General features: G+C 44.8%; 1 protein-coding gene across 6 annotated transcripts in view; it reads right to left on the reverse strand.

The window, feature by feature from the left end:
- ELMOD1 (ELMO domain containing 1) overlaps positions 1-15,076 on the reverse strand; it is a 43,509-nt gene extending 28,433 nt beyond the window's left edge. For 2 of the 6 annotated variants that reach the window (XM_021380488.1, XM_021380445.1), the window contains exon 1: positions 14,306-14,534. The gene's annotated coding sequence lies outside the window, so the exon portion shown is untranslated. Of the gene's footprint in view, positions 1-4,442; positions 4,465-4,947; positions 5,068-14,305; positions 14,535-14,711 lie in introns of those variants that run through there. The other 4 variants (XM_021380471.1, XM_021380454.1, XM_021380463.1 and 1 more) reach the window with 4 other exon arrangements.

Here is a 15,837-nt window from a genome sequence, read left to right on the forward strand (position 1 = left end):
GCTCCCCTACTCCAGTCTAATAATTTGCTGTTTAAAAGATACCATTTGTGAAAGATTCTCACAGCTGAGTCTCAGCTTTTTAGCATCAAAGGGAGGGTGAACAAAAGGAGCTTCAGCACAGCATTCGACCCATGAGGGCAGCAGTGTGAGGAAGATGCCAGAGGTGCCAGGAGTTGTCAGATCAACGCTTCCTTGAGGGGTGTTTGAGCCTCAGCCTCCAAGGTCAGCTCCTTCCTCTTCCTGATCAAGGTCCATGCTGACAACAAAGTGATAGTAAAGCAGCAGGATCAAGGGGAAAAGAAATCACTTGCCTGCACTCCAGGGTTGCCTCATCCAAATACATCACAGTGGGAGCTGCAAAGCACTCTCCCTTCAAGAACAGTTATCAGCTACAACCAATTAGAAGTTTGATCTGAATGCTCATTAAAATTGGACTGTTTCAAAAAACAGTTCTTAAGAAGTTAATGCTGCTGTTCATAAACCTCTGCCTTCACCCAGAGAACTAAACTCAAAGGACATTGGTTGGAAAGAAAAAGCGTAACTAAGTGACATAACAAGTACTAGTGGTTAAAAGTGTCTGTTCTAGACCTTTTTAAAAACACACACCCAGCTTTATTCAAAAGAATAATTCTCCACATAATTAAAAGGAAAGAAAAAAAAAGTCACAAAAATGAACTGTACAATCATTAAGGTTGGAAAGACCACTAGGATCATCCCTACCATGCCTACTGACCACATCCCTCAGTGCCACATCTCCACATTTCTTGAGCATCTCCAGGGATGGTGACTGCATATCCTCCCTGGGCAGCCTGTGCCAGTGCCTCACCACTCTCCCTGAGAAGAATTTTTTCCTCATATCCAACCTGAACCGCCCCTGGTGCAACTTAAAGCCATTACTTCATGTCATAGAGAAACTCTAGAGCTGAAGTCCTGATGCCACAAAAACCCACATCAAGGCTCTCCAGAGTGGAGAGGAACAGAAGTTCACCTCGCTGAGTTCTACAGCCAGTCCCTGACAGCACAGACCCAGCCCAAAGCCAGGTTAACACAGCTGCAAGAGTAGCTTCCTTCACTGAAGCCATCATGTTCCACCTGACCACCAAGTGAGCTTTCAAGACTTGGAGGCAAGACTTTCCGTGAAAACAAAAGTACACGGAGCATACACTGATGCCTTATAACCACAGAATACCCCAAAGTTGAAAGGGACCCACAAGTACCACTGAATCCAACTTCTGGCTCCACACAGGACCACCCAAAATTCACGTCCTATGTCTGAGAGCATTGTCCAAACGCTCCTTGAACTCTGGCAGGTGGAGTTTAGTAAAGATTTTTTCTGTGTGTGTGTGTGAAGAAAACAATGTTTAAACTCTTGAAAAAAGAAAAATATGGTACCACAATTCACAGCTAACTTCAATTATTTGTAAACCTTGAGAACCACAACTCCTGGTTTCTACAAACTTTTTTCCACTTAAAATGTAATAGATTCCTTTTAACTGAAAAAGAAAAGAAAAAGAAGAAAAGCAATATCTCAAATAAAATTAATGACTGGTCTATTTTACTTCCAAAGTTGTCACAACAACCCAGTTAGTAAGAAAAACAGCTGTAGCTTTGGACTACGCTTACACTGTTTTAGAGCAGCTTTCCCCAGAAATTTCAGGCAATTGCCTTTAGGTGTGCTTAGGGGGAGAAAAAGTATCTATGATCAGGGAGAGGGATTTAACTCTCAGTCTCCTGTCTTCTTAAGGAAAGGTATACTAGAAGAGTTTCCTCAGTAAGTTGGATACCTGAAGACCAGAAAGGCTTTTAAGTTCCACTTGTAGTAAAGAAAATGTAGAAGAAAAATATTCTGCAAGTGACGGTAACTGAATTAATGAACATTAGCGAGTTTGCAGAAAGAAACAAAATAATTAGCCAATTTACCCTTCATTAAGAAGTTCCTGCTGGTTATGGATTTGCAGAGTTTTGATCGGTTTCTCAAAACTCAGACTCCTGCAGAAATACTTCTGTCATGAAGTCACATCTGAACACAGAGAGCTAGCGGGCACCCAGCGAGGACAGTCTGTTGGTCATGGCACCCACCCAGCACTCCAGGAGCCACGCCGGCACATTCACACAGCGCCACTCCAGCCACAGACTTGCATCTGTGTTTTTCCACAGCCTAAGAATAACGTTCCTACTTTAAGCTATACAGACTCACATTTGCTCATTGAGAAACCTGGAAGACACTACCTTTCTTCTCTATTTGTAGATAGCTTTTTTTTTTTTTAAAAAAAAAAAAAAAACAAAACTTCCAGTCAGACAGCTAGACTAAGTCTAAACACAGTCAGGTTTGATTTTGTAAGATATTTTACAAGATATTAGTACCCAAGAAGCACCTTACACCAACAGCACATAGATCCACTACTGAAAACCTCTTGGCAGAATGTATTAAGTTTGCTCTTGGGCATGAAAAAAGAACTTGCACTCTGAGGCTATAGGTAAGAGAAGACACGGTAAGGACACAGGTTTGGATCTCCTGTGTGCTCAAGTTTCTCAGCTTGCACAATTTCATCTACTCCACTTATAAGAAAATAAACTCCATCTCCCTCCCATGACATACACACATACCTGTTCACTGTAAATGGTTTCATCCAGTTTATCTTAAAAGAGACAGGAGTTTCCGCTCCTGAAACTAGCAGCAAAATTTCTTGGCAGAGATGCAGTACTATTACACAATACAGCAAAACTATTTCAAGTTCTTTGTCAAAATATAAATTCCTTAAACAAGCATTAACTAGTTGGGCTCCTGTGGCTATTTACAACCTTCTAAGCAGCACAGCAAAACAAGCATCTATCTGAAAGGTTAACAGTGGCTGGAGGCTTAAGGAAGTCGAGAAAGACTTAAAAGTCACATCTTGCTCTGAAGCTGAGGGGTTGCTTTGTCTGTCTTTAAGACAGCTGCAGATTCAGTTGAGGGAAAAAAAAAAAAGATGTATTATTTTGTGTAAATCACCATATTTGCATAATAAAATATAATAAAAGGGAATCTCACAGTGTTTTTTTTTTCAAGCCAGTGACTCACCTGGCATACTGCAAACATTTAGAATGTTTATCTTCTAATTACAAAGAAGGAATAGATGTGCTGAAGACACATATCACGAGAACCATTAAGGTGAGCAGGCTGAATACAGGACTTTGTTAATGTGGATCATTAGATTACTGTTCATTCAAGTTTCCCTCCTCACAAAATGAAAAAAAGAAAAATACACATTTGAAGTAGAAGGCAGTAATTGTACAGACATCTTAAGTGTAGGAAAAGGGATATTAACTTATTTTTAGCTTTAGTTGTCATAGTTGCAAAAAAGGCTCTTCTGAACTGAGTATCACCAGTATACCATCATGTTGTTGATTTCAGGTTGCAACTTTTGTTTCCAGTAGCATCCTGAATTGCCACCTACCCCTCAGTGACCTCAAAAACCTAGAAATATTTATTTGCGAAGGACAACAGTTTTAAGTCCTTTGTCACCAGAATAGTTTTGCCTTGGGTATTACCTTATTATTATTATTTTTTTTAGATGGAATTATTAATGCTTCTCTACCCTGCGCACCAATGTGCAATGGCTAGAATTAGAAAGGGGACAAATATATATGTCATGAAATGTCTCAGGAGGTCCTGGTGGCTAGCAAGCTGGCCAAAAGCCAGCAGTATGCAAAGTAAGCTAACAGCGCTCATGCCTGCAAGATGAGGAGCGCAGCCAGTAGATCAAAGAATGGAACTGCCTTCCCCTACTGAGTGCTCACTGAACCACATTTAGGGACTGCATCTACTTTGGGTGTGAACAAAACACAAAGGACATCAATGAATTGGAGCAGGTTCAGCAGAGGCCACAGATGTTGGGGGAGAGGACAAGGCCCTGAGCAGCTTGGTCTGACCTCGGAGCTGAGTCTGCTGCTGAACTTCAAGCACTCTTCAGAAGAAAGTCTTGGAAAAAATGTCACACTTCATTGAGGAAGCTAATGAGCAAGATTTGACTTCAGTCACACTGTCACAGGTAATAAGGTTTCCTCTCCAAATCTCCGTCACACATTAATAGGAGAATGAAGGAAAGGCTGGACATGAAGTCATACCTCACTGAATTTTGCTCCTCTTCAAAAGACCCTGCAAGAATGACTACAAACAATGCTCATACAATCCAAAGAAGGAGCCCCCAGTAAAAGCTTCAAATCAGGACTGAGGAGGCAGGACAAACACAAAAAAGCCCCAGTCTGCACAATAATGCCTTTAAAGTCTCCAGTTCTGCAATCTCACTGCCACTTCACTCCAGGCCATCACTGCCCCTTTAAAATAGTAAGTAGTCTCACAGCTTTGTGACAGAAACAAGGAAGCTTCATGAGGATTTTACAATGCCTGTAAGAGTCAGTGAGAAGTAAAACTGCACTTGGATTCAAGGAAACTCACTTACCAAGCCTCATATTGCAGGTTACCTCTAACACCATGCACCTAGGTCTACACACTGAAATTCCTCAGTAAATAACAATCACCTGGCAACTACTAAGTAGATAAGCCACATGTTACCACAGATAACATCAAACCAAAGCTCAACATCATAGAAGCATCTCCAATTCATTGTTGATCTCTGCCCCTGAAAACAGTCTTTTGTTCCATATCTGGCTTTTTAAAAAGAACTAGATCCTAGAAATCCAGCAAAGGAGGCACAGATGAGTACACATCTATTTTGTATGTAGAATTATGGCAATAATTACTTTTACTGATTTCTATTAGTTCTGCTCTATTACAGTGTTGAAAGATGTTATGGGAAAAAAAAAAATTAAGTTACTTCAGGTCAGCAGTGAAGAATTCAATGGGCACATTCTTTTTCTAATGCAAAATGTGAAGTTAATAAGCAGGAGCTCTCCACACCCCAGAATACTGCAGTCTTTCAGAAATGCAACCAGACGCTTACATACTTTAATTCCTCTAAGTGTTGTCTCCGTCTTCAATGTTTCCATTCTTAACAAGCTTACTGTATTTTTTTTTTGAAGAAAGTATATTTGATCCAGAAGAGGACTGAGTAGGTAATACATCAGCTGAAAATGAGAAGTGAAATTAAAATGAAGTCTCATGCTTGAGAAGAACTTTCAACGCACAACAAATTGATTATTTATTTATTCATGCCTTATAAAAAGGCATAATTTTTAGCCATTTCTCATGAACTTTCCACTTGGCCCCCGATGAGTTCACCTGCATCCAGGTGGCTCAGGTCTGTCTATATGGCTTACAGTGCCATGATTCTGGCCTACTTGCTCTGTTTCCATACATACTGTACAACAGCTTGTACTGTGAGGAAGCCTGTTCTAAATAAAATATTATACTTGGTAGCAACATTCCTTCAAGCTTAGAATAAATCATATGAGACTAGATGCATAACATCCAGAACAGGCAACCTGGTTAGCTCTCAGACTCATTACTGCAGAAGGTCCATGAAAGAAAGGAAAAAACAAACAAAAAACAGCACAGTACCAAGTCTCCCCTCCATCCTCCAAAATGACTACTTTCAACAGGGAATAAGTTACACCCTCTTGCCTTTCCCTCTTAGTTTCTAGCTCAGTACCTAGATTAGCTGAGGAAAAGAGTGAAAATGAAGTACGGGCTTCCTTTCAAAATTAACTGAAGCTTAGATTTGCCAGATGTTTACCAGTTCCCAGTAAACAATAGCTTACATGGAAAAAACATCCTATCAGTGGGTCACTCTTTTCTTTCCCCAATGTTTCCGATGTGTGTTATTTTTACTTGGACAAGGTAGAATAAATGCAGCCATCAGATTAATACAACTATCCAGCAAGTATCAGCCTGAAAGCATGTATAACCATAGACTTTCATATTTAGGTGGTTAACTTACAAAAACGAACAAACAAAAAGACAGCAGAGATGTTAGGTTATAGGTCAGATAGTGCTTTCAGGCTAGAGTAACACAAAGCATTTGAATTTTCCTGGAACTGGGTAAGAGTCAGACAATTCATTCTGCTCTATCAGAAGATTGCTCCATTTGATACCCGTTTTTCCTATCACTGCACTCAGATTATTTTGACACACCAGTGACAACTATGGAGCTCTCCAAGGTAGACATACAAGAGTAATGCATGTATGATTTTATGAATGTCCTTCTATGATTTTATAGGCACAGTTTTCCCTAAAAGAAGATTTGAGAGTAACCACTTCCTCTGAAGCAGGAAAAAAGACATTATCAGTAGATAATGTCAAGAAGTAACTGTGAAGTATTCAAGCGTCCTATGACAATTGTTATGCTCCAACTGTTAGCTGCCCAAATTAGTGCAATCTGCAGAGGGACCACAATAAATGAGCAACATACTTAGTCTGCAGTAAAGATGACTGAAAATCTCACTGCGGTTTTTTTTTCCCTGCAAGATTCATGGCCTACTATTTCATCTGAGAGGCTGGGAAACCAGGACAGTTCCAAGTACATGACTTTGCTAGAAGTTCTGGGTCTTCCGGGCAGTAAGCACATAACTGGTGCAGGGTACATTTCTCTGGGCTTACTAATGTCTGGGGTATGGAGAAGTGGAAGAAAGAATCTATTTACCCATGGAAATTAGAAAGTTTTATTAAGTTGTTGCTATAAATAATGCAAATTCCATGCTTTGGTTGGAACCATTCTTAGGAAAAAAGTGAAATGGTAACATGGTCACCTTAGGGGCATCTTCCCAAGTCTACCGTTCAAACAGGCCTATGTACTGACAGTTACCAGTTGAGTCTTGAACTTGAAAGAGTCACAAGTATTGGTTACCAAGTTTTAGTTTCCATTAACAAGGGTTGAAAGTACTAAAACTGCTTACATTTAGACTTCTTTCACCCTTCTGTACCCCAAGCAACCTCCAAGCAGCACCAAAATCAAACTCTGCTTCTATCAGTGGTGGAGAACGGAAGCTATAATGGAGTTTGGTGACAGGGACATTTGCAGCAAGAAGGGAAGCAGTAACATAAACACTCCACCATGATGACCAAGTAAAAAGGAAAATATGATGAAAACCCACAAAACAAAGAAAGAACAGTTTGAAGGCCAGTACAGCTATACCAGCTGGTAAGCAAGATGGATGAACCATTTTCATGCGGGGCTCAAGAAACATCCTCCTGTGGTAATCATGGAAGATGTCCTTTCTCAAAAAGTAGAAAGACTGTCAGTAGCAAGGAAAGGGGGAGGAACCATGCTGTTCTCCTTCCCTCTGCCTCTTCCTGCTCTTTCCTTTCCTTTCTTCTAGGTGCTCACTTTCAGACAGAACAGGATGCTGGCAAGGATTTGATGACAGAAGATTGGAAAAGGGGGATAAGACAACATGGGAAGATGAGAAAGAAGAAACATGAAGAACAGAGGAAACTGTTCTTGCAATATTATTACTGAGGGGGAAGAACAAAGCATAGCCAGGAAGAATGCAAACTAGGGCAGGATGATTGACAGCATTGCCGTAACACACTCATTTTTAACACAATGCAACACTGAAAGTCTTCCTTCAACATCTCTTTTGACTTAGGGCACATGCTTTTTATAGTCCTACAGTTTACCACAAAGGCAAAGCAGTAGTTAGAAATATTATTTGAAGAAAATAAGTAAAACAAGTTTCTAAAACATTTTCAGCAGACTTACCTATAATAAATAATGAATATGAAATGATGTAATACCCGGTAACCTGTATGAAATAGCACAATGCACTGATGCAGATTTCCTCCAGATTGTTTTTTTTTGTTGTTGTTGCTGTTGTTGTTATTATTGTTTGCTTGTTTTGAAGACTGAAATGATGACTGTGATTTTATTTTTATTTTCATGCTTCAAAGCTACTCCCAAATTGCTTGGTTTGCATGTGATATTAACTGGACATTCAGGTTGCAGAAGAACAAGAATACTCCTTGCTCATGCTGTGCCACTCAAGTTTCCCCTTCGAGAAAAGAAATATCCCTCAGAATTTCAAACCACTCCAGAAGGAGGGAGGGAGGGAGGGGAATGAAAAGTTAAAACAGTCTACAGTATTAAAACTTCATTCTGAAACATTTTCCCTTCCAAAGGGAAATCTCAAACTAGCAGTTCTCAGGCATCTCATTGCATATAGATGCCTAAGGACACAGCACTGATCTTTGGAAAGACAAGCAATCACTGATGCAAAACACTCATACTGTCAGTGGCCAGGACAAGCAAAGTTCACAGATCATGACTATCTAAGATCCTTGGATGTTCCATTCTGGTCTTCCTACCAAATAGACGGGCATAGACTGTATGACCTCTTAATTTGTGCCCAAGACATATCCCACTTCCCTTATCTTACTCTGGAAGCACCCTTACTCCACTCCTTTCTGCAAGTGGTACAGCAAGAACTCCTCTTTTCCTCCTTCAACCCATCTGTTCTTATCAGGCTGCCTTAACACTGACAGCATGAAGGCCTAGAAAGCCCAAATTTAACAAATCCCACATTGATCTTCATGCTTCTTAGAGGCACAGCCTGTTTGATGGTATGCATCCAAGCCAATGTTGATATGGATGCGGCTCTGTGAAGGTAAAGTGGGAAAGAGAATAAAAAACTTGCTCTTATAACTGCCTGTTAGAGCTATGGAAAGAGATGACGGTCTCCATGAACACAGGTTTGGTTCGTACTAAGGTGCTCACTCCTATCACCTGCCTGCCTACCAGATTGTGCAAGTATTATCAGTACAGTAAATAAATTGTTCCTATGTCATGGATAAGTTTCAATTCCTGAAGTATTCTGGAAAAAAATAAAAGGTAGAGTATGGGTTTTGTTGTTGTTGTTATTTTTGCTTTATATTCTTTATATGAAGATGTCATGGTTTTATGATTTTTGGTTATCGGTATTCCACATCATAACATCACGTAGTACACTGAGAGTTAAAGAGTTAATGCTCCAGTTCTGTGGATCATCGATAGAAAAGAAGAACTACGTACCCCAGAGGACTTTGTGTTGTTCTGTTTCTGTTTTCCGCTCAGAAGGAAAGATGAAACTGTTCGCAGGTAATGAGGCTTCCCCTTTTTTGACCTTCTGGCTTGTCTGAGCTCTGGGTGCTCCTAGACGTATCGCCTCAGCTTACTTAAAGTAAGGCCTTCGGTCACTCTCTCTCATTTTATTTATTAGCTTCAATTCCAATTATATTGTATTATATTGTGTTATCTTGTATTCTGATATCTTATTTAGTACATTAGTTTGTTTCTCCTCAGATTGTTGCTGCTGTTTTGTTTGAGGCCCATCTCCCTACCCTTTTCACTTTCCCAGGGCATGGGTCCATGGGTCCTCCCACCCCATTAGTCACAGAACCAGGCTGAACTGGCCCGTAAACCATTGACAGAAGAGTACTAAAAATCAGTGGCAAAATTTCTATTCATCATCGGTACAATCTGGTAATGGCCATAGGAGCCCATACTCAATATGCTGACCCCAGGAGCATCACAGCTGCGGGGTCCTAGGAAACCTATCAGTTCACATTTGGCAGACAGGCACACAATATGCAGCAGAAAGAATGCACAGTGGTGTAAGTCTTGCCTGATCAATCTTGTTGCTTTTTATAATGGTGTAACTGTGTCAGTGGACAAGGGAAGAGCCACCGATGTCAGCTATCTGGATTTCAGTAAGGTCTTTGACACAGTCCCCCATAACATCCTTCTCTCCAAATTAACAAGATATGGATTGGACAGGTGGACTGTTCAAAGGAAGTGGAACTGGTTATATCATCATACCCAGAGAGTGATGGTTAATGGCTCAATGTCCAGATGGAAACTGGTGACAAGTGGTGTCTCTTAGGGGTCACTACTGGGATCAGTGCTCTTCAGCATCTTCATCAGTGACATCAACAGTGGGATCAAATGCACCCTCAGCAAGTTTGCGGATGACACCAAGCTGTGGGGTGCAGTTGACACTCCCAAGGGACAAGATGCCATCCAGAGGGACCTAGACAGGCTTGAGCAGTAGGCCCAGGTGAACCTCATGAGGTTCAACAAATCCAAGTGCAAGGTCTTGAACATGGGTCATGGCAATCCCTGCTATCAGTACTAGCTGTAAGGATAGAGCACAGCCCTGCCAAAAGGAGCTGGGGATACTGGTGGATGGGAAGCTGGACATGAGCCAGCACTGAGCACTTCCAGCCCAGAAAGCCAACCATATTCTAGGCTTCATCAAAAGAAGCGTGGCCAGCAGAGTGAGAATGGTGATCCTGCCCCTCTGCTCTGTGCTGGTGAGACCTCACTTGGTGTACTGTGTCCAGATTTGGAGTTCTCAGTGCAGGAGAGACATGGAACTGTTGGAGTGCGTCCAGAGAACAGCCACAAAAATGATCCATGGGATGGAACACCTTCCCTATGAGGACAGGCTGAGAGAGCTGGGGCAGTTCAGCCTGGAGAAGAGAAGGTTCTTACAGCAACTATTTGTTATCTAGAGGGTGGCCATAAGAAAGAAGGGGACAGACTCTTTAGCAGGGTTTGCTGTGACAGAACAAGGGGAAATGGTTTCAAACTAAAGGAGAGGAGATTTAGATCGGATATATGGAAGAAGTTTTTTACAACAAGGGTGGTGAGGCACTGGAACAGGTTGCCCAGAGAGGGGGTGGATCCCCCATTCTTGGAGACATTCAAGGTCAGGCTGGACCAGGCTCTGAGCAACCTGATCGAGCTGTAGGTGTCCCTGTTCATGCCAGATGAGTTGGACTAGATGACTTTTAAGGGTTCCTTCCAACTCAAACAGTTCTATGATTCTATAAGTCCTATGCTTGCAACATTGACAACCAGTTGTACACTGGCTGTTTGTAAAGAATGCCTGCTTAGGACCTTATGTACCTTCAGAAGATATCAGTTAACTGTGAGTGAATTAGCAGCATGGTACAAAGAGATGAGGAGACAGGATCCTGCATGACTCATTTTCTTGGCCACGATATCTCTGCCTGAGCATCCATCTCTAAGAAGGAAAACACATACCACATGAGCTACAGCTACATCAGCACTTAGCACAGACCAACAGAAATGGCTCTGCCAAGGAAAAAAAAAAATAGTGCCAAGCATTTGAAATTGAAACTACATAGTGGGGAGCATGGGGAAAAGATGGTTGTTTTTAAACAAAGGACCTGATACTGACACTGGACAAGCTCCAGCCTTGTCTCTGGGATTGGCTGCCTGGTGGCAGGCAGGATGCAGTAAGACAGCTCCCAGAACATGTCCTCCCACTTATTTTCAGGTGCTCCCAGACTAGCCCACAATATAAGCTGAAGAAGAAAAAAAACAACAGAGACAGCTGGGACATTTGCTTCCAAAAGCAGCCTGAGCTAAACCATTAGTGTATGCATGCCTATTCAGATGAAAAAAATGCATGTGAAGTAATGCTAGATGAAGTAACTGATATCAGAAAGGGGATAGCTCACAGGTGCATGGTTTCCTATGGTGACAGCACTAATGACTATACCTTCTAAATCTCTCACAAGCTGCCTTTTCACCCGTTCAATCTACAAATTTTTTTCAACTCCTGTCTTTTCACCCCTGCATTTCTCCTATTCTCCATGCTCCTCTGTACATCTGTGACTGTAGCTGGCTGGAACGTAACAGGGACCTGCAGACAGATTAGCACACATTAAAAACACCAAGCCCAGGCACTTGGTTACAGTCAAGCACTATATTCAGTACAAGTGCTAGAAACTATCTTCTTGAAGGGCCTCTCAGCTGCAGCAGAAAGCTGAGAACTGCTTGCTCGCATCTTTTTGGAAGTGAGGGACACACGCTCAAGAATGAACTGCCAGGAGTGTTTTAAGCTCACCGAGCTGGTGAGGGGCTCTTAATTGGTTTTGTGTGTGGGTGGATGGGAACTGCTCACATGATTACAGCTAAGTCTTGAAATCAACATCCTTTACAGGAGACTACATAATTGACTAGGAGTGCTCCTGGAGCAGGACTCCTGGTTTCGTTTCTTTGGAGAGTTCAGTTCTGCTGTAGTGAGACTGCTGAGACCTGAACCAGCACAGGGCAACAGGAGAAGGTCTCCAGAGGATGTGTCAGATACTCAGGCTGGCTACAAGCCAACTTGCTAGTGTAAACATATCCATAGTTTTTTCAAGGCAAAGTCAGACAGGTTAGCTTATCACCTTCAGTGCTTGACTTCACCCTGAAAAGGAGCACACAGGCAGTCCCACACACAACATTACGTGACTCAGGAGGCTGCTCCTGCAGCCCCTGCCATCACACTTCTCTTTCCACAGCCTGGCAGGAGCAAGCAGCATTTCCAGTTCAAGCTCAGGCGCTGCCATGCATCTCCCAGCTCAGGCTTGGCACGTGGCATGGAGCACAGCTCAGTGCTCATAGATACTGAGGATGCAAAGCCTGAATCACAGCCTCAGTGCTATGCTGCCATGGCCATTCCCTGCATCTCTTCACATTAGTTTTTATTTTTTTTCATTTTGTTTTTCCTCAGTTTTTCCCCTTTCCTGACTGGAATTTCACCAGCTGGCTTCCTCCCCAGTATTCCAGCAAGACCTGCCCTCTTTAAAAGACAAGAGTCCCCTACCAAAGCCTGCAAAACTAAATTCTTCCATGCAGTCTTCTGGCCTACATCACAGAGCAAAAGATTCCAAAGGAATGTCACTTAAAACAAGCTTTCCAATCAAGAGGGACAAGAAGATGTTCATTAAAACAAATGAATAATAAAAAAAAAATATATATAGCCACATGAGCCAGAGGACATTAAACTACACAAGATCAGATCTCCAGGCAGCCCTGGCTTGCTCTTGTAATTCATTGCTAACGCTTCGCAAGGCCCCTTGGGAGAAATGAAGCTGCCCTGGCTCTGTTTGCCACCCGTGCCTATCTGTACAACTGAACAGGTTTTGTTAACATCGGTTACATTGAGGGACTGTAATTCCAGGGCAAGAAAGATGGAAAGACCTCTGAGCCAGAGGAGATCCTTGGGCTCACAAGAACTCAGTGCAATTGCAGCCAATACGATCCTGTCCCACAGATGTCCCCATCTCAAAAGCTGAGCTGGCAAATTATCTGTGGACATTTCAGTTATATGCTCAGCCCTAGCAGGTTTCATCGCAAAAAGTATCGTATTATTCTTCCGCAAGCCAGCAGGAAAGTTAACCAATGTGTTGTTAGCTCATTTCCTATTGTTTAGCGCTTTCCTGGAAGTATTTTCTGCTGCTTTTCTGTCAACAGCAGTACATACAGTATCTGGTGCTGTCACATGATTTCATTCCTGAAGAACCATAGGCTTCCTGTCTCTAAGCATCTATTAGCCCTGCTGATAAGTCTAGTGCTACAGGAATGTGGGTTTGCACTTGTTTCAGCTGAAATGCTGCTGAAAGGGATACACAAATTATGAGAACTGAACAAGTCAGGAGATATTTCTAGATACAACTCCACCTGTTCAGTTTGGAAATGCAATGTTCCACCTAACCAAAAAGTCAGAGGAAAGCAGGCTCTCCCCAAAAGCAGTAAGTCTCTTGTGGATTTGTGTTCTGCTAAAAATGTCAGATAAACTCAGGTACAAACAGACTAACTGCTTTCAGGGAGAGGAGACATTCTTATCGCAAGCACACCACTGCTTCAGCTCTTGGAGGCTCTCCCAGCACAAAACGATGTTCTCTACAAACGCATAACTGTTTGAAGCGGGAGGAGAACTGCGCGTCAGCCGCGGTGCAGGGGATGATGCAGGTTTTGGGAAGTGATGCCATTTCTCCTGTTTCACTTCGGGATACACTAGGCTGCCCGGGGGCGGGGATAGGGGAGAGATGAATGAAAGCCCGGGTTTACTAAAGCGTGCGAACCGCAGAATTAATTTATTTCCAACAGTTGCTAACATGGCTCCTTTGTTCCGAACGCCTTTGTCACAAACCCAGCTACCTGCTGAGCCGGGCCGGGACAAAGCGGTGCCACCGAGTCCCCCCCGACCGCCTCAGCCGTTCCGCTTTAACCCTTCTCACGGAAACGCAGGGAAAGCGGCAGCGAGGAGGGTAGATCCAGCACAAAAGACGGCGCGCATCGGTCCCGGAGTTAACTCGGGATCGCGTGGAACTTCGCCGCGCCATCACCGCACGGGGGGTGGGCGCAGCGCCACCAGAACCCCGAGCCCCCGCACTCCGCTCGCCGGGCTGCGGCCGCAGCTGGGCACGGCGGCGGGGACGCCCCGCAGAGCAGCCCGCGGCGGGCACGGGGTCCTCCCGCGTCCCAAGGGGCAAAACTTCGCTCCCAGCACCGGACCCAGGCCCGACCGCCCCGCCCGCCGCCGCCCCCGGAGCCGCCCGCGGGCCTCAGGCCGTACCGCGCCGCACACTCACCGCGCCGCTACAGCCCCATGGCGCGTCCCGGGCCGCCGTCACCGGGCGGTGCGGCGCCGCGATCCGGGTCGCCCTGCACCGCTCCGCTCCTGCGGCGCCCGGAGAAGGTGAGGAGGAGGAGGCGGCGGCGGAGGAAGGCGGGTGCCGGTGCCGCCTACCGGAGGGCGAGGGAGGGGAGCGCCCGCCGCCCAGCCGCAGCCTGAGGGCCGCCCGCACCGCGGCTGCGGCGGGGACCGAGCCCGCCCCGGGGAGGGGAAGGGGCCGGGAGGAAGCTGCCGGTCCCCGGCAGCCCGCCGAAGACTGTCCCTTCAAGGGCAGAGGCCGGCCCCCGGGCGCACTGTACAGACGCAGGTTTAGATGTAGATGGCATTGAAGCACCCTGGCCCGCCCGCGGAGTAGCGCGCACCTCTCTCCCTCTCCGGCCACCCCCGGCACGAAGCTTTCCCGGCCACCCCCGTCCGCACGCCGGGTACCTGTCTGCCCGCCGCGGTCCTACGGCAGGGCGGTGCCGTCCCGAGGCCGTGCGGAGGCAACCGGCCCTGCCCCTGTATCCCAGCCCACAGATCCGCGTCCCTTCCTCTCCAGGAGGGTACCCTGAGGACCTCTGGTCTTCGAAGTTGCAATCTGCTCATCAGAATCACAGGTGTGCTAGGCTGTAAGGCTCTCCCCTCCAAGAGAAAACTGGCCGTCGTCTGAGGCATACACAGACGGGTTTAAAGTTGCCCAGCGCAGTAACCACGGCCCGAGGCAGGCAGCCTGCCCACCGCCACCGGCATCTGCCCAGATGAGGCTGGGGCAGGCTGGCAGGCCGCGTTCCCATCCCCACAGCGTCCAATGGAGTCGTAGTTTTCAGATGTCCTTTGGAAAGGCTAATTAACCTCTTTTTCAAAGTGTTCTCCGTGTCTAACCTGAAAATAGCTTTCTGGGTGACTGTTAAAGGGACACAGTTTAATTTCCTCCAAATCTCCTTTTTTTTTTTTCCCAGTTATTTCAGTCGCATAATCAAGCGTAACATTCAAGAAGCACGGTGAAAACATGAAGGTCATAAAGTTACACATTTAATGATGGCTAGGAAATGCTGTCCATGCCTCGGCACTGAAAGCAAAATGGGCTGCTGCTTACTCCTCCTCCACTGGAGGAATGCTGTCCCTCTTTCACCTCGTTGCTGATGGTTGTTGCCATCTGCAGAGCAGCTGCAAGGCAGGGGCAGGCACGGCAGCCTGCTGCAGCCACACTGCCCAACAATGGGCATCAGGCAGCAGAGCTCCTGCCTCACCTCTCACTTGAATTATGTTTTGCACATCCAAACATCCAAAGGCTTCAAGCTTAATTCCATGCAGGAGTGCAACTAGAAAACTGGTTCATTTTCTTGTCTCCTGCATCAGGGTAACAGTTCTAGTTACTGTATCCCAGTAAGCTGTTTCCCCACTACAGACCCTGAGTTCCTCATTTTTGAACCTGTCAGGAACCACTTTAGGTAAGAGAAGCCACACTCAGGGGCTTCAGTAGCAGAGTTCAAATATGCTTCCCAA

The sequence above is a fragment of the Numida meleagris genome, chromosome 1 (genome assembly GCF_002078875.1).
Source record: "Numida meleagris isolate 19003 breed g44 Domestic line chromosome 1, NumMel1.0, whole genome shotgun sequence".
NCBI classification, from domain to species: Eukaryota; Metazoa; Chordata; class Aves; order Galliformes; family Numididae; genus Numida; species Numida meleagris.